This window comes from Hyaena hyaena, unplaced genomic scaffold (genome assembly GCF_003009895.1).
Source record: "Hyaena hyaena isolate Hyena2069 unplaced genomic scaffold, ASM300989v1 scaffold_320, whole genome shotgun sequence".
NCBI classification, from domain to species: domain Eukaryota; kingdom Metazoa; phylum Chordata; class Mammalia; order Carnivora; family Hyaenidae; genus Hyaena; species Hyaena hyaena.
This window is the reverse complement of record NW_024080952.1, coordinates 644,790-671,109: the sequence shown is the minus strand read 5'-3', so window position 1 is coordinate 671,109 and position 26,320 is coordinate 644,790. Positions and strand designations below refer to the sequence as shown.

Sequence of the window (26,320 nt, the reverse complement as noted above, 5' to 3'; positions counted from 1 at the left end):
TTGGCACCCGGTCACAATGAGTTAACTGTAATGTAAGAGTTATTTCTGGATTCTCATCACTATTGCGCGCGCGTGAGCACACACACACACAGGATATATATAAAATATAGCATAAAGATGAAAATTCTGTTATATATATAAAATAATTTCCATCCTCATGGCAGAAACACATGATCCTGTTTTGACTATTCTAGGTTCTTTGCATTTCTATATGAATTTTAAGATCAGCATTTCAAAATGTAAAAAAGCATTTGGAATTTTGACAGAGATTATTACATTGACTCTGTGGATCAAATTTCTGTCTTAACATTAACTCAATCATGACCATATGATCTTTTAAATTAGCTGTGACATTTAATATTTTTCAGCCATGTTCTATAATTTACAGTGTGTAAGTCTTGCACTTTTTAAAGTTTATTCCTATTTTATTTTTTGTTGCTAATATAAATTTAATTGCTTCTTAATTTTAAGAGTCTTCATTAGTAGTATATAAAATACAATAGACATTTAAATTTTTTTAATGTTTATTTTTGAGATACAGCATGAGAAGGGGAGGGGTAGAGAGACTACTCTAAAATTAACTACTGGTGTTAATTTTTTAAGGTTTGATAGATCACCAATGAAGCCATCTTGGCCTGGGCTCTTCTTTGTGGGAAATTATTTGATTACAAATTTATTATGTTTACTTGTTGGAGGTATAGTCACATTTTCTACTTCTTCAGGCAGATTTAGAAGTTTCTTTTTAGGAATTTGTTTACTTTATGTAAGTTATCTAATTTGTTTGCATACAATTATTCAGTTTATAGTCTCATTATTTTTATTTCTGTGCTATCATTAGTGATAGCTCCTCCTTGACTCCTTATTGTAATGATTTGATATTTGAGTCTACTCTCCTTCTCTTGGTCAATCAAGGTCAAGTTTTGTCAATCTTGCTGCATTTTTAAAAACAAAGTTTTGGTTTTATCCCATGTTTTTATATTATCTGCTTCATTTATTTCTACTATAATATTCCTTCCTCCCTTTCTTCCTTACTCACTCTCTCCCTTCCTCTCTTCCAGTTTAACTTGCACTTACTTTTCTTGTTTTGTTTTTAAATATGGAACAATTCACATGTTCGCATGTCATCCATGCACAGGGGCCATTCTCATCTTCTCTGTATTGTTCTTATTTAGTATATGTGCTACAAAGCAAGCACTATTTTTTTGTTGTTGCTTTTTCTTAAGTGGAAGATTAGGCTGTTAATTTCAAATATTTCTTTTAAAAATTTTTTCTTAATGTTTTATTTATTTCTGAGAGAGAGATAGATAGACAGACAGACAGACAGCATGAGCAGGGGAAATTCAGAGAAAGAGGGAGACTCAGAATCTGAAACAAGCTCGAGGCTCTGAGCTAGCTGTCAACACAGAGCCTGTCGCGGGGCTCAAACTCAGGAACCATGAGATCATGACCTGAGCCGCAGTCAGACGCTTAACCAACTGAGCCACCGAGGCGCCCCAGTATTTCTTCTTTTTAAATATAGGTATGTATTGCTATAAATTTCCCTCTAAGCAACTGCTTTTATAACATCCCGTAAGTTTTAGTATTTTATATTTTCATTTCTCACAACGCTTTGTGTAACATTAGCAGTTTTCTTACTTGACATCTTGACTATTTATGACTATGTTGTTTAATTTTCACCTACTTGTGGGTTCCCCAATTTCCTTGTTATTTATTTCAAATTTTATCACCTTATGGTTGGAGAATAAACTTACTATTTTGATCCTTTTACATTTATCAAGACTGCTTTTATGGATTTACATATGGGTTATCCTGGGGAACGGACCACATGTACTTGGTAGAAGAATGGACATTCTATTGTTGGTTGGAGTGCTGTATAGATGCTTGTTAAATCTAGTTGGTTTATAGATTTTTTTTAAGTTTTCTATTTCTGTGTTATTCAATTCCTTATTAATAGGGTGGTATTTAAGACTGAAGTCTATCATTATTGAATTATCTATTTCTTCCTAGGAGTACATCATCCTACTACCTTCTAGGCTTCATGATTTCTGATGAAAAATGATGTTAATCTTCTTGAGAAGGCTTGTGTATGATGAGTTTTTTTGTTTGTTTTGCTGCTTTCAAGATTTATTCTTTGTCTTTTGACAATTTGAACATATGTGTAGGTGTGCATCTCTTTTAGTTTATTCTCCTTGGAATTCAGGTTTTTAAATCAAATTTAAAACTATTTAGGTCATTATTTTTTCACATTTCCTGTTTCCCTTTTTCTTAATTCATTTATCTATATATTTGTACATGTGATGAGGTTCTCACAGATTGAGGCTCTGTTCATTTTTCTTCATTCTTTTTTAAGCTGCTTGGACTGGTTTATTTAAATTGACCTATATTCAATTTTTTTGTTCTCTCTTCTGCCAGACCAAATATGTTGTTGCTCCTCCCTAGTGAATTTTTAATTTTACTTTTTGTACTTTTCGACTCAAGAACTTCTCTTTGTCTATTTTATACATGTCTCTTTATTGATAATTTGGTGACATATTTCTCTCAAACTTTTCATAAATTCTTTAGACATAACTTTTATTAAACACTTTTAATGTAACTCCCTAAATGCTTTTAATAGCTTATTTACAGTCTTTGTCTATTAAGTCTGACATTTGTGCTTCCTCAGATCATTGCTATTGACTGGCTTTCTTCCAGGATATGGGACACACTTTCCTCGTTTTTTGTAACCTGTCATTTTAAATATATAATCTGCCAATTCTCAAAAGCATGTCCTCCCTGACCCCATATTATTTTCCTATTGACACTGAAACAAATTAGCACAAATTTAGTGGCTTAAAACTACACAAATTTATTATTTTACAATGTTGCAGGTCTAATGTCCAAAATGAGTCTCACAAGGCAAAAACCAAAGTGTTGGCAGGACAACATTCCTACCTGAGGCTCTGTGACTGAATCTGTTTTCTTTCTTTTAATGTTGTTCTAGTTGATAGACACTGCCTGCATTCTTTTACTGGCAGCCCTATCACCTCTTCAAAGTCATTAGCAGCTCTTTGAATCTTTGCCACATTTTATCCCTCTGGCAGGAACTCTTATTCCTCCAATTTCCATATTCAAAGAACCTTAAACTGGAAACTACATAATCCAGGATAATCTCTTCAAAACCAACTGTTTCTCAATGTGACCCAGAGATGAAACACAGTTTAAGACCTTCTCAGTTCATTTATGACATGAGCACAGCCCTGAACATGTGTGTTACTTCTGGGCTTTTATTGGAGTATTTAAAATATGCTGGAGCCTTTAAAATGTTCCTATGGACATCTTATTTCTCAGTTCTTCCTTTTAAGTTTTTTGGTCAGCCACTTGTATCGCTGCCTTAGGATTAAATCACCGAAGCTGATTGTCTTAACGATCAGCCTATCTGGGGATATGTTGTTTGCACAGACAAATCTACATCAGACTCTATAAAAGAAAGCCCTGAAAACTGTTTTTTGAAGGAGCTACTGGACAAGAAAAGTCATGAAAATACTCTGGGGATGGGGATGTTGAGAGAACCCAAACTGCTTTGGCCTATCCAGTGCCTCACAAACTGTTGTTTTTCACAAATAGCATAGTTGTGAGGTTATCGGTTCCCACAGCTACAATCTTTCTGGACAGAGAAATGGGAAGAAGAAAACTTAAGATGTCACAAAGCTTGCTTTGCTCACTGATAATCAGCTACTTTCTTTGAATAAGTGCTACTTAAATTACTAGATGCCTTTACTTCCACATTTCTACACAAGCTGATTTAGAGATTTTTTTGCAATTGTTATTGCTTTTACAGAGAAGCAGATTTTTAGAGGCACTTAGTCTGCCATTTTGGAAAGGCTTCCTGACAGGTCTTTCTTAATCTTCAAAATTTGCCTTTTCTGCAGCTCACATACTTTCTTATTACCAGGGAATCAAACCTTCTGACTCACCACTGAAGGCTTAATCTTTTGAGAATTTATCACAAATAGGAGTTGTTTTTCTCTACCTCACCACCATAATCTATTCTTCTAAAACCTAAAAACTAATTTTTCTCTTAAAATCTTCATATAAACCAAAAGAATGAGATATAGATTATGATCATTACAGCAGTTGGCATGCATCCAATAACTTGAAATCTTTCATGTCATGCTCTTGCCTCTGGTCATAAAATTTTGTATTTATTTTCTATTGTTGAGTAACAAATTACCCAAAAGTTACTGGCTTAAAGCAATGATTATCATGCATTAGCCATAAAAATCCTATCCATTAAACAGATGTTCAGAGCTATGTGATCAAGCAACTATTGGTCTGTGGTTTTTGTGGTAAAGAAAATTGGAACTGCTTGGTTGGGTGATTCCAGCTTGGATTCAGTTATGTTGCAGTCAGGTATTGACTGTGTCGAAGACTCACTTCCAAGGTGATTCAATTACAAGGCTAGTAGCTTTGTGATGAGTTTTATTCAGCAGACTCCGTTCCACTACAAATGGGCAAAGAGTTGTTTGACTGTCATCATGGCATGATAGCCGGTATCCTCTGGAGTGAATGATCCACGAAAATAAGGAAGAAGCTCCAGTGCTTTTTACGACCTAGGTTTCAAAGTCACACATCACTACATTCGGCATATTCTGTTGGTCACTCAATGTCAACGCTGATTCAACATGGGAAGGGCACAGATTCTAGGAGACATGAATCATTAGAGGACATGACAGAGGCCCAGTGCTGTAACACCTGTTTCACTTAAGACCTTGTACAAGATACAAAATGTTAAAAATATGACCCTTCCCTTAAGGAAGTACAGATCTGGGGCGCCTGGGTGGCTCAGTCAGTTAAGCATCTGACTTCGGCTCAGGTTATGATCTCACGGTCCGTAAGTTTGAGCACCACGTCAGATTCTGTGCTGGAAGTTCAGAGCCTGAAGTCTGCTTTGGATTCTGTGTCTCCCTATCTCTCTGCCGCTCCAACAATGGCACTCTGTCTTTCTCTCTGAAAAATAAATGTTTTAAAAAAGGAAGTACAGAGCTAATGTAAAGAAAAAGATAGGCATTCCCATTTCAATACTACTGCAAATAAGTGATGTTATAAATGAAATAAAGATTGTATATTCTTAGAATTAAGGTAGAGATTATATATATATTACATAATATATATGCTTATTTTTGTTTTTTGTTGTTGTTTTAAATGTATTTATTTATTTTGAGAGATACAAAAAAAGCTAATGTTTACATGCAACCCAAGGATAGGGGGAGAGAGGGAGAGAGGGAGAGAAAGGACCCCAAGCAGGCTCCATGCTGTCAGCGCAGCGCTCCACCTAGGGCCATGAGGACTTGAGCCTAAACCTAGATCGACACTTAACTGACTCAACCACCCAGGCTGTCCAAATGTGCTTAACTGAATTGCTTAAGCAGCAGCATATTTAGATCACTCGAAGTTTTATAAAAAGATTTTCAACTTTGTGGTAGGTAAAATAATTTCAAAAATCATAAATAATTTTTAGCTGAGCCTTTCATACCAAAATTTATTGGCCACTGCTATAATTGCCAGTAGGATTTGAAGAAAACCCTGGGTCTTATGAATTTAATTCCTAACCTGGAATAGAGATTACCCAGATATCATGTACAAGCAATAGATAGATGGTTAGATAGATGGATAACTAGCAAGGAAATTGAATCAGAAATCAAAGACCTCCCAAAAAACAAAAGTCCAGGACCAGATGGCTTCACAGACAAATTCCAAACATTTAAAGAAGAGTTAATACCTATTCTTCTCAAAATGTTCCAAAAAATAGAAAAGGAAGGAAAACTTCCAAACTCATTCTATGAAGCCAATATTACTCTGATACCAAAACCAGATAAAGACATTACAAAAGAGAATTACAAACAATATCCCTGATGAACATAGATGCAAAATACTTAACAAAGTACTAGCAAACTCAATCCCACAATACATTAAAAAAAGTCATTCACCACAATCAAGTGGGATTTATTCCTGGGATACAAGTGTGGTTCAATAGTCACCAATCAATTAATGTGATACATCATATAAATAAGGATTCAAAAACATCTGATCATTTCAACAGACAGAAAAGCACTTGACAAAGTATACAATCCATTTGTGATAAAAATGCTCAACAAAGTCAGCTTAGAGTGAACAAAACTCAACATAATGAAGGCCACATATGAAAAACCCTCAGCAAATGTCATCAAAAATGGAGAGCTTTTCCCGCAAAGTCAGCAACAAGACAATGTCCACTCTCACTTTTACTCAACATATTCCTACAAGTCCTAGCCACAGCAATTAGGCAACAAAAACAAATAAAAGGCATCCACATTGGTAAAAGTAACACACCATTTGCAGATGACATGGTATATTGTACATGAAACCTGAAACACCCCATCAAAAAACTACTAAAACTGATAAACTCAGTAAAGTCACAAGACACAAAATCAATGGGCAGAAATCTGTTGCATTTCTATATACTAATGATGAAACAGCAAGGGAAATTAAGGAAATACTCTGATTTACAACTGAAGCAAAAATTACAAGATCCCTAGGAATAAACTTAACCAAAGAGGTGAAAGATTATATAACAATGGTGAAAGAAACTGAAGATGACATGAAGAAATGTAAAGACATTTCACACCCATGGAATGGAAGAACTAGTCTTGTTAAAATGTCTACACTACCCAAAGCAATCAACGGATTCAATTCAATTTCTATCAAAATACCAATAGCATTTTTCACAGAACTAGAACAAACAATCCTAAAATTTGTATGGAAACACACAAGGCTCCAAATAGCAAAGCAATCTTGAAATAGAAAAGCAAAGCCAGAAGCATCACAATTCCATACTTCAAGTTATATTACAAAGCTGTAGTAATCAAAACAGTACAGTACCAGTACCACAATAGACACATAGATCAGTGGAACAGAATAGAAAGCCTAGAAATAAACTCTCAATTATATGGTCAATTAACCTTCAACAAAGGAGGAAAGAATAAGCAATAGGATAAAAACAGTCTCTTCAACAAATGGTGTTGGGGAAACTGGGTAGCTACATGCAAAAGAATGAAACTGGACCACATTTACCATACACAAAAATAGACTCTAGATGAGCTAAAGACCTCAGTGTGAGACCTGAAACCATAAAAATCCTAGAAGGAAGCATAATCAACTCTTTCTGCATAGGTCTCCTCACACAAGGGAAATAAAAATAAGCTATTGGGACTACAACAAAATAAAAAATTTTTGCTTATTGAAGGAATCAATCAATAAAACTAAAAGGCAACCTACTGAATGGGAAAGATATTTGCAAATGACATATCCATTAAAGGGTGAATATCCAAAACATATAAAGATCTTAGACATCTCAATGCCCCAAAAGCAAATAATCCAATTTTAAAAAATTGGCAAAGACATGAACATTTATCCAAAGAAGACATCCAAATGACCAACAGACAGATGAAAAGATGCTCAGAGTCACGTATCATCAGGAAAATATAAATCAAAACTACAATGAATTGTCACCTCACACCTGTCAAAATGGCTAAAACCCAAAACACTATATATATATATATATATATATATATATATTATATGTAGTGGAATATTATTCAGTCATAAAAAGGAACGAAATTTTGCTATTTGCGAGACACAGAGGGAGCTGGAGAGTACAATGCTAAGCAATTCAAGTCAGTCAGAAAGACAAATGCCATATGATTTCATTCATATGTGGAATTTAAGAAACAAGTGAGCAAAGAGAGGAAAAGACAAGAATCCCAAGCTATCTCCATGCTGTCAGTGCAGAGCACTGACACTGGGCTTCATCTCACAAACCTGGAGACCGCGACCTGAGCCTAAATCAAGAGTTGGACATTCAAGTGACTGGACAACCCAGGCGCCCCCCAAGCAACAGACTTTTAACTACAGAGAACAAACTGATGGTTATCAGAGGGGAGATGGGTTAAATAGGTGATGGGGATTAAGGAAGGCACTTGTGATGAGCACTGGGTGTTATATGGAAGTGTCGCAACACTATAGTGCACACCTAACACTGATACAACACTCAATGCTAACTGTATGTGAATTAAAATAAAAACTTAAGAAATAAAATGTTTGAAAGAAACATTTTTAATAAATGTAATTAAAAGTCTTTCCAGAAATATAAAATTGGATAGTTTTTAACTATTTGTCTTAAAAGTTGGCAAATATATTAATATACAACAGAGAATGCATATGTGGTTTACTACGTTATGTGCTGAATATTCTGAAACTTCAGGGAATGACTTGCTCTAATGTTAAATCTGTTCATGGGCACACATTTATTCATCAAATTTTGAGATATGAGAATCTATAGTTACAATAAATGCCACCAGGCTAGGAAGAAAAAAAACTAAAACAAGGTATAGTGATTCATATTGAACTTAAATCAAATTTGTGTTGTATTTAAGGAGAAATAAAATTAGGGGGAAAATGAAAGAACCAACAAGTAGACAAAAATTTCCAAATTTAAAAAAAGTCATCAATGTTCCCTGAAATTCAAAAATTTGCAGTCAAAAATCTAAATAACAAACAGAGGACTCTGTCCACTGACCCAGGACATGGAAAGTGACCTTTAGATCTATCTTCAACTTTGACTTAACAGTTTCTTTAGAAAAACTTACATGGATTCTCTGTTGGTATTAAGCTTTATCCTGGCAATATTTTAGACTTCTGGAGTTTTGATTAAGTATCTCAGTCTATGTGAGGTATTCTTTGGTGGAGCGGTTGTCAAAAATCTTGTAGGGTGAGAATTCTAAAGCACTGCTGTTAATAAGAGAGATTCCCCGGGGATCCTACTTCAAGAGTTTGATTGGGTGAAGGCCTCAAGTTTGCATTTTAACTCCTACCAGGTGATTTTGAAACAGTCACCAAAGACCACACAAGGAACATGGTACATTTTGACTCAGTAGACCGGAGTACATGTCCCAACCACAGCACTAAATAGCCATGTGACCTTGAATAGTTCCCTTAACATTCCTAGGACCCCTGAGAATCATGGTTAAAATTCTAGTCTTATGCTGGGTAGCACTGAAAATAAAAATGGCAGCATTAATGAAAGTCTTTCTAACCTGTAAAGCCTCTGCAAATGATATTAAGAATATTCTTACTGCTGAGGCATCTGCCAGAGGTGGCTAGTTTACATCCTTGATCTTATTTATCATTCAGAAGATATTTACTGCATGTCTACTCTGCGTAAGGCTTCATGGCGGATATACTTCCGCCTGGCCTTTACACAAGCCTATAACGGGATTTCAGGACTCACAAATGGGCAATTAAACCACCAGCCTCTTCCTGAGAGTTCTGCCCTCCCTTTGATACACAGAACTTTCCTCTGATGATTAAACTGGCACCTCTGTATAAAAATGTTCCCTTCTTATCCTCTGGGGAGGGTGCTTTCTCCCGTTATGAGCTTCACAAGGGAGGAGTGTGGCAGGCTTTGCTGTATATTGCAAATTGTTAATTTTTAATGTGAGGAGTCAGATTGTGCTGGCGTTCTTTATGTTACTGATTGTGCTGCTAGTCTCTCACCTACTATGTGATGCATCCCTTTAGCTGCTACTGGAAGGTGGCTCTTCGCTGCAAGAGATCTCAAGATGCCAAGTTATTCCAGGACTATTGAAATAAGGAGACATAGGATCTAACTCTGTTCACTATAAAGGACAGATCAGACAAAACTTCAAAGGAATAATAAGCCATCTGGTTTTCTTCCTCATCTGTCAGCCAATGTCCTAACAGGAAGGGCAAAACACCACCAAAGATGGTGGTAGAGGTGGCTCAGGAAAGGAGAAACTCAGAAATGCAGATGGATTCAACAGCTACTCTGCTTAAAAATCCTTAGGTGTCACTAATCACAGGCTAGCAAATCCTTGTCCCTGGCAAGTAAGACTTTCACAGTCAAGTTCCAATCCACCTGTCTAGTCTCTGAGCTTGGATTGCAGTGGATTTCTGGAATGCATTATGGTCTTTCACCTCTACACTTGTGTTTTTCCCTCCTTCATCTGGCATTGCTGCTTCACTGGTCTCCAGTATTCCATCTCCTCCAAACAACTCAAGTTCAGGCTGGACTTCTCACACTGCTGCAGACAGAAGGGACTAGTCCTTCTTTGGTCTTTTATGATCACTTTACCATGCGAGTGTTTCTCCTTTTGAAGCACCTGTAACCTTGTTTGACTCATTACTGTTTAATTCACATTTTCAAATATTTACTGAGTATATACTATGTACCAGGCACTGTACTAGATGCAGGGGATATAGTAGTGAGCAAAATGAAGCCACAAGCACCCCCACCACCCCCCACGAGTGCACACACACACACACACACTCTTTCCTGGGAAATTCCTGCAGAATAAACAGACCTTATTTTAATACTAAAATGTACTATAGGATGCCAGTCAGGAATCGGCTTGGCATAACAGATGGCAGGTAATTTGAGAGTAGAGGACACATCTTCTTTACCTTTTGCATCTTTAGAACAGAGACATGTACCTGGCATAGAACAGATGCTCTTGAATAAATAAAATAATCTAAGCTTATCTTTTTTATCTACATCCATGCACTTTATATTCAAAAGCTTAGTTGGCCAAATTGTACAATTATTTATTCTGAAACAGCTTAAGACCAAAGTGTTAACCTAAGAAGTCTTTTTCTAAATATAGGAATTTAGACAGGCTTGGAGGGGACAGAATCTGCATGTGGGAGTCTCACTGTTGCTGGTAAGGAAGTTTTGCTAATAGCAGAAAGGGTGTTGGTGGTTTGCACTTTATGCCAGGGAGCTTGCTGCAAATTCACCAGTGTTTTCTACTGTTAGCATTGTTGGTTGATTCAGAGAGTCAAAAGGGAGAATGTGAAATTCTAAAATTCCAACAGTTGATGGTTCTCCATGTACAAAATAGTGAAACTTCTGGGATTGCATCTATTTTCAAATTCTCTCTTAGGCTGCTGCACGGTGGCCTGGACTGAATCCTTTTCACCACCCATCATAGACAATTCTACGAAGAGTTTGTGTATGACCAACTACTCTTCACTTATTCACAGTATGGAAGGAAAGGGAACCATATACTTCAAAATAGTGGCACATGTAGAGCAGTATTTAAAAACCTGACTGCAAAGACATTATGTGGAGTCTGGAGAACGCAATAGATTCCCAAAATGATACACCTCAAAGAATCTACAAAGGCCTTTATGATCATTCACTATGCATTGGTGTGGGGGAGAGGAGTTAATCTATTTCAGATGGGTGGGAAAAGTAAAATCACAGGAGAAATATAAACAATCTGCAAAGGGGATAATTCTATGTGAACATTTAAGAGCCAACCATAAGCACTAGATATTAATTTCCCCCTGTAGACACTTCTTACACCACAATCACTCACACACACACACACACACACACACACACACACAGACGGCAAAAAGAATGGATGTGGTAGATGAGATCATGAGGTGAAAAACTAAGTAAGAACAAAAACAAATGGAAAGGGCAAACAATGTATGAAAAAGAAGAAATTCTACAAAAATGAGAATTGATTGAGTTGACAAAAAATTGGAAATGTTCTACATGATATACCCAGGGCAATTACCCAAGGCAGGACAAAGGGATCTATTCAAAACTTGCCTGATGGCATGTCCATGATGAAGTGTCAACATTTCAAGGAACAACTTAAGTTACAATGCCTTAAAGGCCCTTTCCAGAATTCCACTTGAATATCTATAAACTCTGTAAGAGTTCACATACATTTAACGATGTATTTTAAGATTCTGTTTGAAAAAAAATGCCACTGAGAAGCAGGACTTCCCATGACAAGTTTCTACGCAGAGTGAATTTTTACGGCCAAATTAAAAACCCTGGAAAATAGGGATTGTACTGGAAGTGCTGACTCAGCAGTAAATTGCAGCAAGGCAATGGGATACTAATTTAATGATGCTAGAGCTGAAATGCATCATTCCTGAGATTAGCATATCTGCTAAAAAATAAAAAAGAAGAATGATCAGCAACCCAGCTAAAGCATTTCACCAGTGGTCAGCAGAAAGGAGATATCTGCATAAATGCAAGATTGGGAGATAAGGTCAGGAGATTTAAAAGGGATTTTACAGTTTATAGATCTAAGAGTTTGAGCTATGAAACTCCAGAATGCATTCAGACTCCTTATGCCTAAATTGTTCCAGAAGGATGTTCTTTAGTACAGTCCCTGGCAGATTTAGACACTTGCTCAAATGGTCATTCCCATCTTTCTAGTAGATCTTCCCATTTACTGGCAAGAATGAAGGCTCTTGAATCAGTTCATCTATCAGAAATTTATTTAGCATCCACCCTATAATAGGAAGTTGGAATACCCTGAGCTTCAAGATCCAGCTTCAGTCCTCAAGAACGTCAACATTTACAAGTCAAGTACAGTCAGCACAGCAAGTAATTTCAGCCCAGAGTCAGTTATGCTAGAAAGAAGTAAGTCAGTCGAGAGGACTATGGGAATACAGAAATGAGATACTTTACCCAGGTGGGAGAGATCAATGAAATGAAGTGTTTTCAGCCTCACCTTAAGGACCTTAAGTTTGACTCAGCCTTTAGCACACTTTTTCTAAAATAATTCACACATTCAAAGGACAGCATCAATTTCAGACATTAAAACCACTTTAATGCCTATAGGTAAGAACCTCCTGATGAAGTGGAGAGAGTAGGCTTGGTCTTAGAATCAGATCTAGGCCTCAAGCTGGGTCTCTATTTGCTAGGTGAAAGGTTTTCTGCAAGCTGCTTCTTCAGTTCCTATGAAATAGGAATAATATTATCAACTTAAATGAACTCTGAGATTTGAAGGAGATAATATATGTAATGCACCTGATGGAGAGCACCAAAAATGGATGCAATAGAAGGGTAGCTGCAATATTTCTTCTGCTGTTGTAGCTGCCATGCTTACCAATATTATTAAGACTTAAGTATAGTTTTTCAAGTTGAAGTCAACAAGCACAAAATTTTCATGGCTCTACATCTATTCCTAAATTTCTTAATGGATTGCTGAAGGATCCTGTTCATCAAAATAGTATGGGGCAGATCTAATAAACTTTTTACTGATGAAAATATTTCTATAGTAGTCACTAGCCATATGTGACTATTCAATGCTTGGTATTCGCCTCATGTGAAGAATTGGATTTTAATGATTTCACTTTAATTAAATATTTAAATAACCATCCTATGGTCTGCATGTTTATCCAAAGATGATGTTAGCAGGAGGTGTGCACCTTTGAAAGGTGCTGAAGTCAGGAGAGTGGAACCCTAGGAAGTAGGATTAGTGCCTTATAAAAGAGGCTCCAGAGAGATTCCCTAGCCCCCTTCTGCTATGTGAAGTCACAGTACGTCTGTGACCCCAAAGAGGGCCCTCACCTGACCACACATGTGCTCTGATCTGAGACTTCTAGCCTCCAGAAGTATGAGAAGCATTTATCTGTTATTGCTCAGGCACTGAGTCTGGTATTCTGGCATAGCAGCCCAAACAGACTAACACAAACCATGTGTGTGGCTAGTGCCTCCTGGATTTGACTTCCTAATTCTGGGGCAATTGTTAAACAAAATCACTAGGATTTCACTGTAGGCTCTGTTAATCAGGAACCATGATGAGAATTTGCATTGATATGAAATTAACAGAAGATTCTTAAGAATGCAGATATTGAGAACCACAGCTCTATTCCTCTGTGTGGTTTTGATTTTATGTCTATGTGTTTGTAGAAGGGCTTCGTGATATTAATTAAATAAAATATATTTTCTTAGAGAGTATGTCTGTGCTCTACAAGTTGAACAGAGCCTAAGTATAAGGTCTGTTTCCTATTTTACAGAAATGTTGGTATTTTAAAAACATTTTCTATTTATTTATTTTGAGAGAGATGAGAGAGAGACAAAAAGGGGGGGGGTGCAGACAAAGAGAGGGAGAGAGAGAAGCCCAAGCAGCCTTCACAAGTGCAGAGCCTGACGAGGGGATCAAACTCATGAACCATGAGATTATGAGCAGAGCAGAAATCAAGAGCTGGAGGTTTAACCAACTGAGTTCCCCAGGCACCTGAGAAATTTTGGTATTTTGTAACCAAGTAAGACATACACAACAATTAAGAAAGAAAACTTATTTTTAAAGGAGGTGAAAAAGTAATTTATACAAAAATGGTTATGAGTGGAGGACAGAGTCTTGTGGAGTTATCAGGGAAGCCATCAAAAGGAAACAAGTATGAAAACAGAAACTACAAAGGTTGGTTGGAATGGAAATTTGTCCACAACTGATAAACCACTAAGAGTCTTAATTTTCTCATCTAATAGAAGGGGGATATGAAATAATTAATATTAATTGAGCACTTACTTTATGCTGAGACACTTTACCTGTACCACATTATTTAATTTTCCTCACAACTTTACAAGCAGCTTCTACTATCACTCTCCATTTCACATCTGAGGGAAGTGAGTTAAGTTAGTTTCTCACGATCATGGAACTTGACTGGTGAGTGGTATCAATGTAGGCCAGACAAAATGGTAGATCCAGAGGCCAAAGGAAGCCATTAAATCTTAAATGGGCTAAATTGAAATACTCATTTAATATTCATTATTGAAGTTCTATTTAAAACATACAAAAATGATGGAAATTACACTGTCAGCAACAAAGATAACAGGTCTCACTTAGTGGCCACTTACGATTGCCAGGTATTCTGCTAGGATCCCTCAGTTCCCCTGACAATCCTTCAAAATAGGCAATCCCCGCTGAAACATGAGGGGATCAGGAAGATGAGCAAGCATGTCCCTCGAGAGCCATGGGTAAGAATCATGTCAAGTGAAGAGAATTTTTTTCTCTTTAGTATCCAAATATACTCTTTAATTTGGGTCACCGGTATAGAAAAGTATCCAACGGTGATGAGAAACATGCAATACTCATTTAATAAGTTGACATTAGGGTCCAGTTCAAGCTTTTGCACTGAAATAACAAATTTTATTGATTCCTTAAACATGGACGTTGTGCCTTTCAATGGAGAATTTGGGAATTTCAAGATATGTCAGCATCTGCTTGAAGTTTTCCATTGTAACATATTAAGGAATTCCCCTCACCCCCCCCCATACACTCCCCATTACAAAAAACTGGGACCAGATCTATAAAGATTACAAGTAAAAAGTTGTTTTCTTTGCTATACAAATACAAATGTTTATCCCAAAGTATTGTTTATATAAGAAAAAACAATTATACCAAGATACTAATATATCTGAGGATTGATTTCTTTATCTCAACAATCTTTTGAACATTAGACAAGGTTCTCTATTATGCATAGAGTTTCAAGCGGAGTATATAGTGTTTAATTAGAAACACATGCAGGACTCTTTGACAATGACCAATGTTAAATGTATTTTAACAATTATAATTGCTCTATCACCCGTATCTCCCAGATCTATTTTTAGTACAAGGCAAAGTTGAAACGTTCATTGTAATTTTGCTGTCCCCTCAAATAACTACAAATAACTATTCAGTCTTCTAGGTTTGTAACCGGAAGGTCAAACTACAAAAAATACATAGGAAAAAAAATTATGATTCTACACACCATCATACAACCCAGAGATCATCTACTTGTTTATTGGCAAATCATTTAAATTTATGTAGCAGTTCCTATTTCTTGAGATGAGCTGTTCAGAATACTGAATTGAGAAAAAATTTGAGATTGGCTTCCTGGAGAAAAAGGTACAGGGAGGAACTAGTAACGTGTGCCATAATGAAAGAGACAGAAGCGATGGTAGAATTCACCTGCAACCAATTTTGTTCACACATCTACTTTAGTAATAAACTGGGTCTACATGGTTTTGTCCTCTACCCAAGATTTTGCAACAAGTATACAATCTAAAAGATGCTTATCTGTTAACTCCCACGTCACCTATCTGCCCACTGTATCAACCTGGAGCCATACTATGCATTTTTCCCCTCCCAAACCAACAATACTTACTTAAAATCCAACTAAACACACTGAAAAAGGCAGATCAATACATAGACAAGAGCAGTTCTTCAGAAGATTACACAGAAAGAAAAAATAAATTGCTATGCCCTTGAAAGAAAAGCTACGTTTATTTAAGTTAATAAAGCTTTATTTGTTCTCCAGCCGTTAAGTTTATAGAAATTAAAAGTCTTGACTATTTGTCTTTTGCCAACATGAATTTAAAAGTGGCTTTAAAAAATCTCATTAACATTGTACTTTTTTTTTTCTGTCCCAAGCCGATTCAATACAAAACAGATTACCTCCTGTCTGTGCCACTAAAGTGCACATAAATATTTTACAAACCAATTTATCTAAAAATTTTGTCATTCCTCATTCTGAGTCTGGACACAGAGCTCACTATAAAGCACTTTAGGTTTTCCAGATAACATAATCATTCAGGCAAGAGTATATTATATTTCCTTTTTCTGATTCTCGCCTGGGCTCCAAATATTCCTCTTGGAATATTCCTCTTGGCATGTTTTCAGAATTTCGCTATGGCAGATAGGTACATACACAGTTAATGGGACTTTCAGAGAATGACCAGAAAATGCTTAAATGAAGTAATTTAGTAGTCAGAATATTGATAGCATCCACACTTTTGAGCCATAGGGAAAGAAGAAAATAAACTTAGCTTTTACTGATTCAGGTGGGAAAAATAATAGTGCTAATGTGAAAAGACTGATCTAGTTAACCAAGAAACACATGCCGACAAGAGTGGAGGAACCTTCAGTACCCCAGTTATGAAAACAAAGTTAATGGCTCTATCTTCAGGTACTTTATCAATCAAAAATAATGTGAGATATCTGTTGCCTCTAGATCAGTACTAATCGTATGAGAATCACCCAGTAATTGTGTGTTGAATGACTAGGTGATTGAACAACAACAACAAAACCTATTCCCTTTCCCAGGGCTTGGGATTTCTCCCTTCTGTCACCATCTGGCTTGGCTGACTTCTAAAGATGCAGGTATTCCCCATTCCAGCTGCAGGAATCTCTCCTGGCCTCTCTATACGCACAATGCCCTGAACTGCTACAAAATACAACAAGTTTCGACATACATTTAAGATATATGAAATCACAGTGCTTAATCTGCAAAATAAATAAATAAAAGGTGTGTAAATGAAAAAGAAAAAGGGAAAAAAAGAATTTGATTACAATTTCTGAAGGTCCTCTCCAATTTATGCCATCTCATCTCAGATTAGCTATCCAGGCTTAAACGCTGTATTTTTTATATGCAAGCCCAAGACTTCATCTGATACTGAATGGAACAAACAGTAAAGCAACTCTACTAACCCTCAAAACTTGGCTGGGTGGGACTTTTTGATTTATGAGCCCTCATACCCATCTCCAACTGACATTACATAGGGCCACAATGTATCTAATATCCATGTCATCAAAATTCACTGAAGATACATACACATCATTTTTGTGAGCTATTGATACAATCTGTATGTTACAAGTTGGATTTGAAATCAACCCTAGCAGAAGATGCCAGGCCACTGTATTGTACATGTCACACGTTCAAGGACAGCACGGTTAGCAACGAAAAGGAGGGACTCCCAAGGAATGCTGGGAGAACCTCCACTTGGACCAGGCAGTAGAGTAAGCAGGCGCTTCTGGACAGGCCAGGCTACAGAGCAACTTCAGGGGGACACATGCCAGTATACAGGATTCGCTGAAATCTGAAGGCTATTTCCTATCAATCTTGGGCTGTCAGGAGAATAAAGATCCAGCAAAGCTGTTTGCCTGGGGTTTCGATATTCAGGTTGCTCTTCAGGGTAGATTTTGTAAAGGGATTGGGGGAAGCCTCATCACAGATTTTAATTTCAGCTGAGTCTTACTGAAAGGTATTGATTGATCCCTGGAACTTGTTAAGTCTAAGGTGCAGAGAATGGCTCTGATTTCACTGTGAAGAGATTCAATGTGAAACCCACCCGGCCCTCACAGTGCCTCTCGGTGCACCAGAAAACACGAGACAATGTTTCATGATCGTAACCTGCTACTTTCAAACCAAGGAGGTTTTTTGTTAGTCAGGAAACCAAAGGTAATATCTGGCTATCCACCTAGCAGTGGCTGATGCTAAAGACAGTTCTAAAATGAAATCTGCAGCCAGAAATATTTGGAGATAAACTAAAGATGCCAGCCCTATTTAGAAATGACTAAAGAGAGCACATAGGATTTTTTTATTATCTTGGTTAAATAAATAGGAAACATAAAACCTGGGAGATGAGACCATAGGATTTCTTTGTCCTTTCTATTGATTGGAAAAAAAGGTCCTTAAGGACTCCAAACTATTTAAAAATAAACAAACTGTATTTTTCTCCTTTTTGTTAGTGTGCTTTCCAAGCAAGACCTTTTCCCTCCGCTCTACAATGGTGGCAGAAATTAGTTTCCAGTTAAAAAAAAAAAAAAAAGAGGTTATTTATCAGATGTTCTTAATACAGTGGTGATCATTATTATTGCAGTTATTTTTAAGACCTGTTGCCAATGCTCTACTTTCTCACTGAAGATCATGGACCTAGCAAAGTTTCCTACCTGCCACTAAATATATTGACCTCAGAATGAGTTTCGACGTGATACTCCAGAACATGTTTTAAAGCACAAAGACAGCACACAAAAATAGAAACAAGCTAACATAGATAAATGTCATGAACAAACACCAGCTTTCCCAGGCCCCTGCTGGATATGCATTGAATATATGTTTTTCATACCATACTGATAGTTTCTGAGATAAAGTTGAATTAAAATGCAAAGACTAGGCTAAGATAACCCTACACTGAAAAAGGAAAGTTAGCTAATATTGCAAAAAAGAATCTGAGAACACTTCCCTCAGGGTTTATAAAGTCAGAAAAGAACAGTGGTTAAATGGTGACAGAATTGGTATATATGAATTCTAACTCATCTCCCTCATTTATTAGCTAAAAATAGGTATAAACCTCCAGGAAATAATTTCAGTGTGCCTCAGGTTTCATCTATAAAATGGGAATGTCAGCATCTAGCTCAAGGTGAGGGAGGATGTAAATTAAAGCTAGCTCTGGATTTACTGTTTCCCTGGCACATAATCCATATTCAGAAGATTATAACTTATTATTCTAGAAATGAATATGAGGATAATGCTGATCATTTCACAGATTATTCGTTGTCAATCATCCTCGCTAAAAATGCAGGTTACTGAACTGTTTCCTATTTTGGACACAATACAGATAAAACAGGTTAGCACGAATGAATCACTTCAGTGTACGGCAGACATTTTAATAAGCAATGTTTATGCATTTTCTCATTAGTCTGCACAACAACCATATTATCCATCTTGCAGATGAAGAAACTGAGGCCCAGAAAGTCATAGAATTTACCTGAAGCCTGACACTTGAAGCAAAGCCAGAGGAAAATAAACAAGCAAGCAAAAAAGCAACTCTGATTTCAAATCCAATGTTTATGACCACTAAGAGAACACTGTTCATAAGTTCAGACTGCATGCCTACCTTTGTATCTTCATCCTCGTTTCCCGGAGACTCTGGTTACAAAGAGGAAGCCGCAAAGTCAAAACCTCAAAGATACAACGGCTGCTGGCCTAACGGTCTCAGCCATCCTCCAGACTTTATCCTAGGATCCCAGATGCTCTTCTCTGATTCTGTGTTAGAAACACGAGGCCAGTGCTGGTGCTTTATTTACCCTATCCTCATCTATTAGCTTACTGTGCCACAGATCTTAACAGATCTTACTTAGTTCCTTCAAAAGCACTCACTGTCAGAAATGGTATCCTGGAGGAGAATGCAGGCTGCTTGACCCTGGGGTTTAGACCAAAACCTAATAATAACCTAATTATTGCAACCACCTGCCTGCCCTCCCGTTTGTGTTCCTGACTGCTGCCAGGTGCTAAGCTGGCATGCTTGGATCAATTAGTAATTGTAACTGACGCTGATTGCAATTAATTATATAGCTTTAAGCTGTTCAAGTTTAATACCCCCAAAATGACTTCATGAACCTGGGATATAGTGGAGTGTTGCAAATAAAGAAAATTAACTATGAATAAGCTTTCTGTAAGTGCTTTCTTCAGGTGTGGATCATGCGTAATCCTCATGCGTCATGTGCATGGCCAACTTGTCCTATTTACCCATTATTAATGAAATGATTTGTTAATTTCCAACTTGGGGTCCAAGACTGATAAGTGCGGCTATTCCTTTCACAGACCACGAGGGAGGTGACTACTCACTTGGGCCTCGCTGTGATGGGCTTCAGTGAGGTACAGGACAGTGCAGGAGATTACGGACTATGGGACTGAACGCATTAAGGTTTTAGTTCTGGCTCCACCCTTAAGTAACAGAATAAGTGATCCGGTCTACCCTCACTTCCTCATCTGTAAAATAGGGATAATATTACGCTGGAGAAAATAGGCAAAACAGAGTATACAAACTGATTGACGTGCTGTATGGCATAAAGTGATGCTTGATAAATACTAATGTGCCACCGCTGTCTGCTAACCTTTGCAAAGTTCAGGAGATGGGCAAACCTAGTGGGGCTCGGTCACAGGGATAGCTCCCCTACTGATCAGGAAATATATATAGTGTGACATGGTTGTGTCTGTGGTCCATGGACTCTTGTCATGGACTATACCTAATAAGGTGTGTCTTCAGGAAACAGTAACGTAACTTCTTCAAATCTCATTTTCCACATCTTAAAGAGAAACGTTACCTATTTCATAGGGTTGCTTCAATGACTAAATGCAATAGGGCATGGCCCTGATATGCATAAACATTGGCGAGACATGCTAACATTTATTCATGGCTGAATAATTTACCCAAGTTAGAATTTATATTTTTTTCTCTTGGCATTTTCCCCTATCTTCATTCCACAGTGGTCGGCAAGCACTTCCATCCTTTTTGCTTCAGGAATCTTGGTAAGGCTGAAAATATCAATCCCACTAAATGTCCCAAGTGCACTGGAGCAACAGCACTAGGAGAATGGATGTGGGCAGGGGCAGGTGAGGGCTGGGGAGAAGCTTCATGAGAATGGCAAAAGTTCTAGAAGAGACAGGAGAACCACCAGACCAGGAATGAGAAAGGATGTCTGTAAGTCTCCAGAGCAGGGAAATCTACACGTGTTCTTTGGCAAAGCCTAGAATACTAGTGAGAACATTGGGGAGATAGCTATATGCTCCCCTGAGACAGATGAACTGAGAACATTATGGTTTCCAGCCTAAGCATGAGTCCTCCCGTGAGTACGAAAGAAGAAAAGCATGAGCTTTGAAGAAATGGCATGAGTTTGGGTAAGAGGATGGGAAGATCGTTAGCTACAATCATAACAGGCTAAATGAGGTCCCCTTTGGCAACAACTTACCTAGATTTTACCATAATCCAGAAGCAAAAGAAGGGCCCAGTAAAGATTATAGAGTAGGAAATGGCTGAATATCATTAAATCTATTTCCCTTTCTTGAACACACAGAGAAACTACCTTTAGCAGCCTTCCATGTGGTTAAGGTGGGTCCCTGCAGCTGAATCTAGCCAATGGCAAATGAGGAGACAGGATGTACACAAGTCCCAGGCCTCTAAAACCCTTCAGGTGATGCGTCATATTCTTTGCTCATTAGCTGACTCCATGCATAGGATGCAGTTAGAGAATGGATGGAAGGATAGAGAATCCCTGAAACTCTACATGAAAAGTCGCTTGCCAAATATGTAATCAGAGTATGACAAGACTAAGAGGTGCACCTGGGTTGCAAATTCGATTAAGCATCAGAATCTATTTCGGCTCAGGTCCTGATCAGGTCCTGGTTCGGGGGATGGAGCCCATTGTTGGGCTCTGTGCTGACAGCAAGAAGCCTGCTTGGGATTCTCTCTCTCCCTCTCGGCCCCTCCCCTACTGGCATGTGCATGCACCCTCTCTCTGTCTTTCTCAAAATAAAAAATAAACATTTAAAAAGACTAAGAAATAAATGTATATGCTATTAACCAATAACAATTGAATGCTGTTTACTAGAATGGCTAGCATTAATTACTCTTATTAATAAAATGCCTGAAATACCTGAAATATAATTTTTCATCAGCCCTAAAAGCTGGAGGATATTAAAAATATCAACAGAATAGATCACACCACCATCTGACTCTCAAACATCTCTGTGAAGTCCTCTCTGCAAATATGCATGATGCTAATACCTGGAGGTTTAAAATAAATAAAATATGAACAAGCAAAATAACCTTGTCTCTGAGAGCTCAATTTCAAAGCCCTTCAAAGCTATACATGAGCTTTTCAAACTATATCTAAGAAACACCCTCATCTCTATCTGTATCTTTCAGCTTTGCAAACAAAGTTCTCATTCTCTCCAGCCCCTCATCTTTCTACTTTTTCAGCTTCTAATCATGACCTTCCTGTTCTCCCCAACCTGCAACAGTTTCTAACTGGTCCTTGAAAGTGTCCCGTGATCTGTAATAAACCGCTTTATCCATTTCAGTGATTTGAAGTATCTGGGAGATAAATTCCATTAGAATGCTAATTGGGCCTGATGTGAACAGTTCACTATTGATCTATAAGGAGACGTACTTGACAGAGCACTGGATCATGTTAGATTTGGTGACATTTTAAAATACTTGCTAAGAAAATTATGCCACACCTAGTTACCTGGGAGAAAAGGACAGCTGAGCTTTGAACAGAGTATAGCTCATTTTATCTATTCACGGGTAAGAAGGATATACATTGATTTTTCTGCTCATCATTTACTCCCCTTGCTTGTAGTATCAAGACCTAACTTCCATTTAAGAACCCAGCCTCCCTCACTTGGTTCATGAGTGGCCGACTCCCCCTCTCACTGCCTCTTCCTCCCAGGTTCGGGACTGTGTATAAGATCCAGTTTGGTCAAACTTGGGGAGCATGCCATCCATCCCCTGCTTCTACTTGGTTCAGGAAGGTTATCGTAGTAATCTGAGCCCGAGTCCTAGGGTTTTTGAAGGAGCTATGTGGAAAGATGTACTCTTCCCACCCAACTTCTAACCTGATAGAACAGAAGCTTGAAGGTAGTGGGGGCCACCTCATCAGTGATTGAAAGAAAGGAAGAGAGGAGCATCAAAACATGGAGAGACAGGGTTCCTGGTGATCATGTTGGAGCACCTGGGTCTAGCTGTCTTGTACATCATCAAATGACTCTCCTTTTATGCTTCATCCTTTTTGAACTGGGGTTCTCTAAAAGCATCAAGTGTGAGATGATGAGACTGACTTAAACTTCAGGGTCAGATTTTCATAGAGGTGGTGTATTCAGTCATCACTTCTGGGTGTCCAAAATCGTCTTGCTCACTGCCTTGTACCAGTGTGACCATAGTACTAGTTACTTCTCAAGGGATTTTCCGAAAAGTGTGAGCTTTTCACCTGAGTAAAATTTATATGCATTCTAAGGAGAGTTGGGAACATTTTGAAAAGTTACAGATTCCTAAGCCGTATATGGGTAGATTCTGATTTAGGAAGGCTTTTGAACATTCCACAACTCAGCGTTTTCAACAAGCAGGCTAGATGAGTCTGATACAGGTAGCTACATTTTAAGAAATATTATTGTGACAAACAGATCAGAACTGAGGGACTAAAGTCATATCCACATGAATTTCAAGTTCTGGTTTCTACTGCCTACAAAGTATACCTTGGATGAATGGCCTAGTTTTTCTTTGCTTCTGCTTCCTAATTTACAAATGAAGATAATAAAGCCATCATAGAGGGCTTTGCAAGATAATGTTTGTAAAGAATTTAGTGTAGTCTATCATACCAGTAAAGGCTCCAGTAAATGGTATCTGTTGGTAATTCACTTGCATGGATTAGCTTCTCAGATAAACCAATTATTACTCCTTAGAATCCAGGAGCATATAAGACCTGGCTCCAGTGAGACAAAGGGTACTTAAGTTTCTGTGTGGAAAAGAGGAAGCAGGCTCTACGTTTTAGCTTGATCAATGTTCTGGTTTACAAAGAACAGGAAAATCGAAGGAAAAAAATATACATTGTATCTACTATTGGGCCAAACAACCCTTAGGGCATTATGTTTGCCAAGATAGTTTTGGTCTTCACACCAAAAACTTTCACACATTAAATAATAACTAACCAAACACAGAAGTGAGTAAGGCGATGGAACTAGAATAGCATCACAAAACATTTTGCACCCTGTGTAGCAGGTGGGGATGTACACAAGGGAGGATGTTAATGGTGAACGTGGTGGAGGAAATAAAGAGGACACCTATATGGTGTAAGTTTGTATGGCATCCAGATATGGAGGATGGGCTTTGGAGGAGGACCAGCCATCTTGGGTTTGAATCACAGAGACCCCATTTATTAGATGAGCCATCGTGTCCATGAGTCACTTAGCTTCCAGTTCCCAGGATATAAAGGAAAAATGAAGCCAATCTTGTTAGGTTATGTTGAGGACCCAGTGAAACAATTGATGTAAATGTCTAATAGAATGCTTGATATATGATCTATGCTCTGAAGTATAGCCATTATTATCACTTATAATTCATATAATAGTATAACAATGGTATTGTTTATTATAATAACATTACTATCTATTATAGTAATTAATATTATTATTACTGTTGGGGTTTTTTTTGAGATCTTTTTTTTAAATGGCAAGATGAGGGGTGCCCGGGTGGCTCAGTCAGTTGAGATTCTGACTTCAGCTCAGATCATGACTTCAAGATTCGTGAGTTTGAGCACAGGCTCTGTGTGGACAACTCAGAGCTTGGAGCCTGCTTCAGATTCTGTGTCTCCCTTTCTCTTTGTCCCTTCCCTGCTCACGCCGTGTCTCACTCTGTCTCTCTCAAAACTAAATAAACATTAAAAAATGGCAAGATGAAAATGGTTTTGCAGGAAGAAAAAGCATTCAAAACTTTGGATATTTCCTCAAACATGACAATGAGGCGAAGTAATAATCATATACAACCCAAGCTATCAATTTCAAAACACTAGGCGGGGGGGGGGGGGGGGGGGGGGGAACAAGAGGAAGTCTAAAACAAGTACTTGCTGCCAGTCACCATTGCACTCCCTCATTTCATAGGTGAGGATGTGGTTGGCCTTTGCCCACAGGATGGTGGAGCAACACCAATCGAGGCTCTGATTGTGAGGGTCTTTATTGCCTAGCTCCAAAATCCATGTTTTAATGATTAGCCTTTGCTGCCATAACAGGTGCAGAAAAATCAATTCTAAAATTTTTTCCTTTTCTAAAATGCCTGGTTTTCAGCTGATAAAGCAATGATTTAAGTCAATGGCTGAGGTGGGAATTCGAGTATGTTCTTAAGGGATAATCACTAGGCTCCTTCTTGGGATGCATCTGTTTTGAACCAGTTTCTCAACTCTGTGGTAATTAAACAGAGAGGTGTACAAAACATTAACAGTGGAAACCGGAAACCAGCTTCATTCATTTCTGTATCTTCGGAAACTACAGGTGTGTGTTAATGAATTACATGACTGGTAAAATAAAATTAAAGGCAGCTGCACATGTTTACAAAACTGCAGCCGCAAATTACAGGTATCTGTAGCATCCATAATTCATCTATAATTGACAATTTTCATATTACTGGAATAGAGAATCAAGTCATGCAGATGATTATAGTATTTGCCTCTCAGCACTAGAGATTCTGCCTCATTTTTCATGCAGCATCTCAAATGAAATAAATTACAGTTTTTACGTGGAGCTGGACGTCAGGGTAAAGGACCAAAGTACTGCAGGCAACCTAGCCCCCAAGTTCGACTTCCTGTGCCTCCTACTTCTGACTCCCTATTAAAAAGGAAGCATTCTTACGCACTAGCCTCAGAAAAACACGAGTTGAGTCCAGTTTTGATACAGCTGTCCAAATCTAGAAACAAGAGTTAAGTTTTTAAAAAACTCTATGCCTCAGGGGCTCCTGGGTGGCTTAGTCGGTTAAGCGTCCGACTTTCGCTTAGGTCACGATCTTGCCGTTCGTGGGTTCGAGCCCCGCGTCGGGCTCTGTGCTGACTGCCAGCTCAGAGCCTGGAGCCTGTTTCGGTCTGTGACCCCCTCTCTCTCTGACCCTCCCCTGCTTGTGCTGTCTCTCTCTCTCTCTCTCTCCTAGAAATAAATTAAAAAAAAACATTAAAAAAAAAGCTCAGTTTCTTGCAGTATTAACAAAATGACAAGACTGCCTACCTCACAAAGTCATTAAGTTTGAGTTCATTAAGTTGATACAGTTCTTCCCGTAAGCAACCTGAGGTAATCCCTGAAAATAGCGTGCTATTCACTTGAACTAGAAAACCCTACAAAATCATGCAAATCAAGAGGTTCAAATTTTCGTGTTCACTTTATGAACATA

General features: G+C 37.9%; 1 protein-coding gene and 1 non-coding gene across 2 annotated transcripts in view; both read right to left on the bottom strand.

The window, feature by feature from the left end:
• Positions 1-26,320, bottom strand: part of TAFA1 (TAFA chemokine like family member 1) — a 501,607-nt gene that overhangs the window by 345,282 nt on the left and 130,005 nt on the right. The gene's annotated exons all lie outside the window — the stretch shown is intronic.
• On the bottom strand, positions 1,091-1,195 carry LOC120242890. The gene has a single exon (XR_005531176.1). It is a non-coding gene; the product is annotated as a U6 spliceosomal RNA (small nuclear RNA).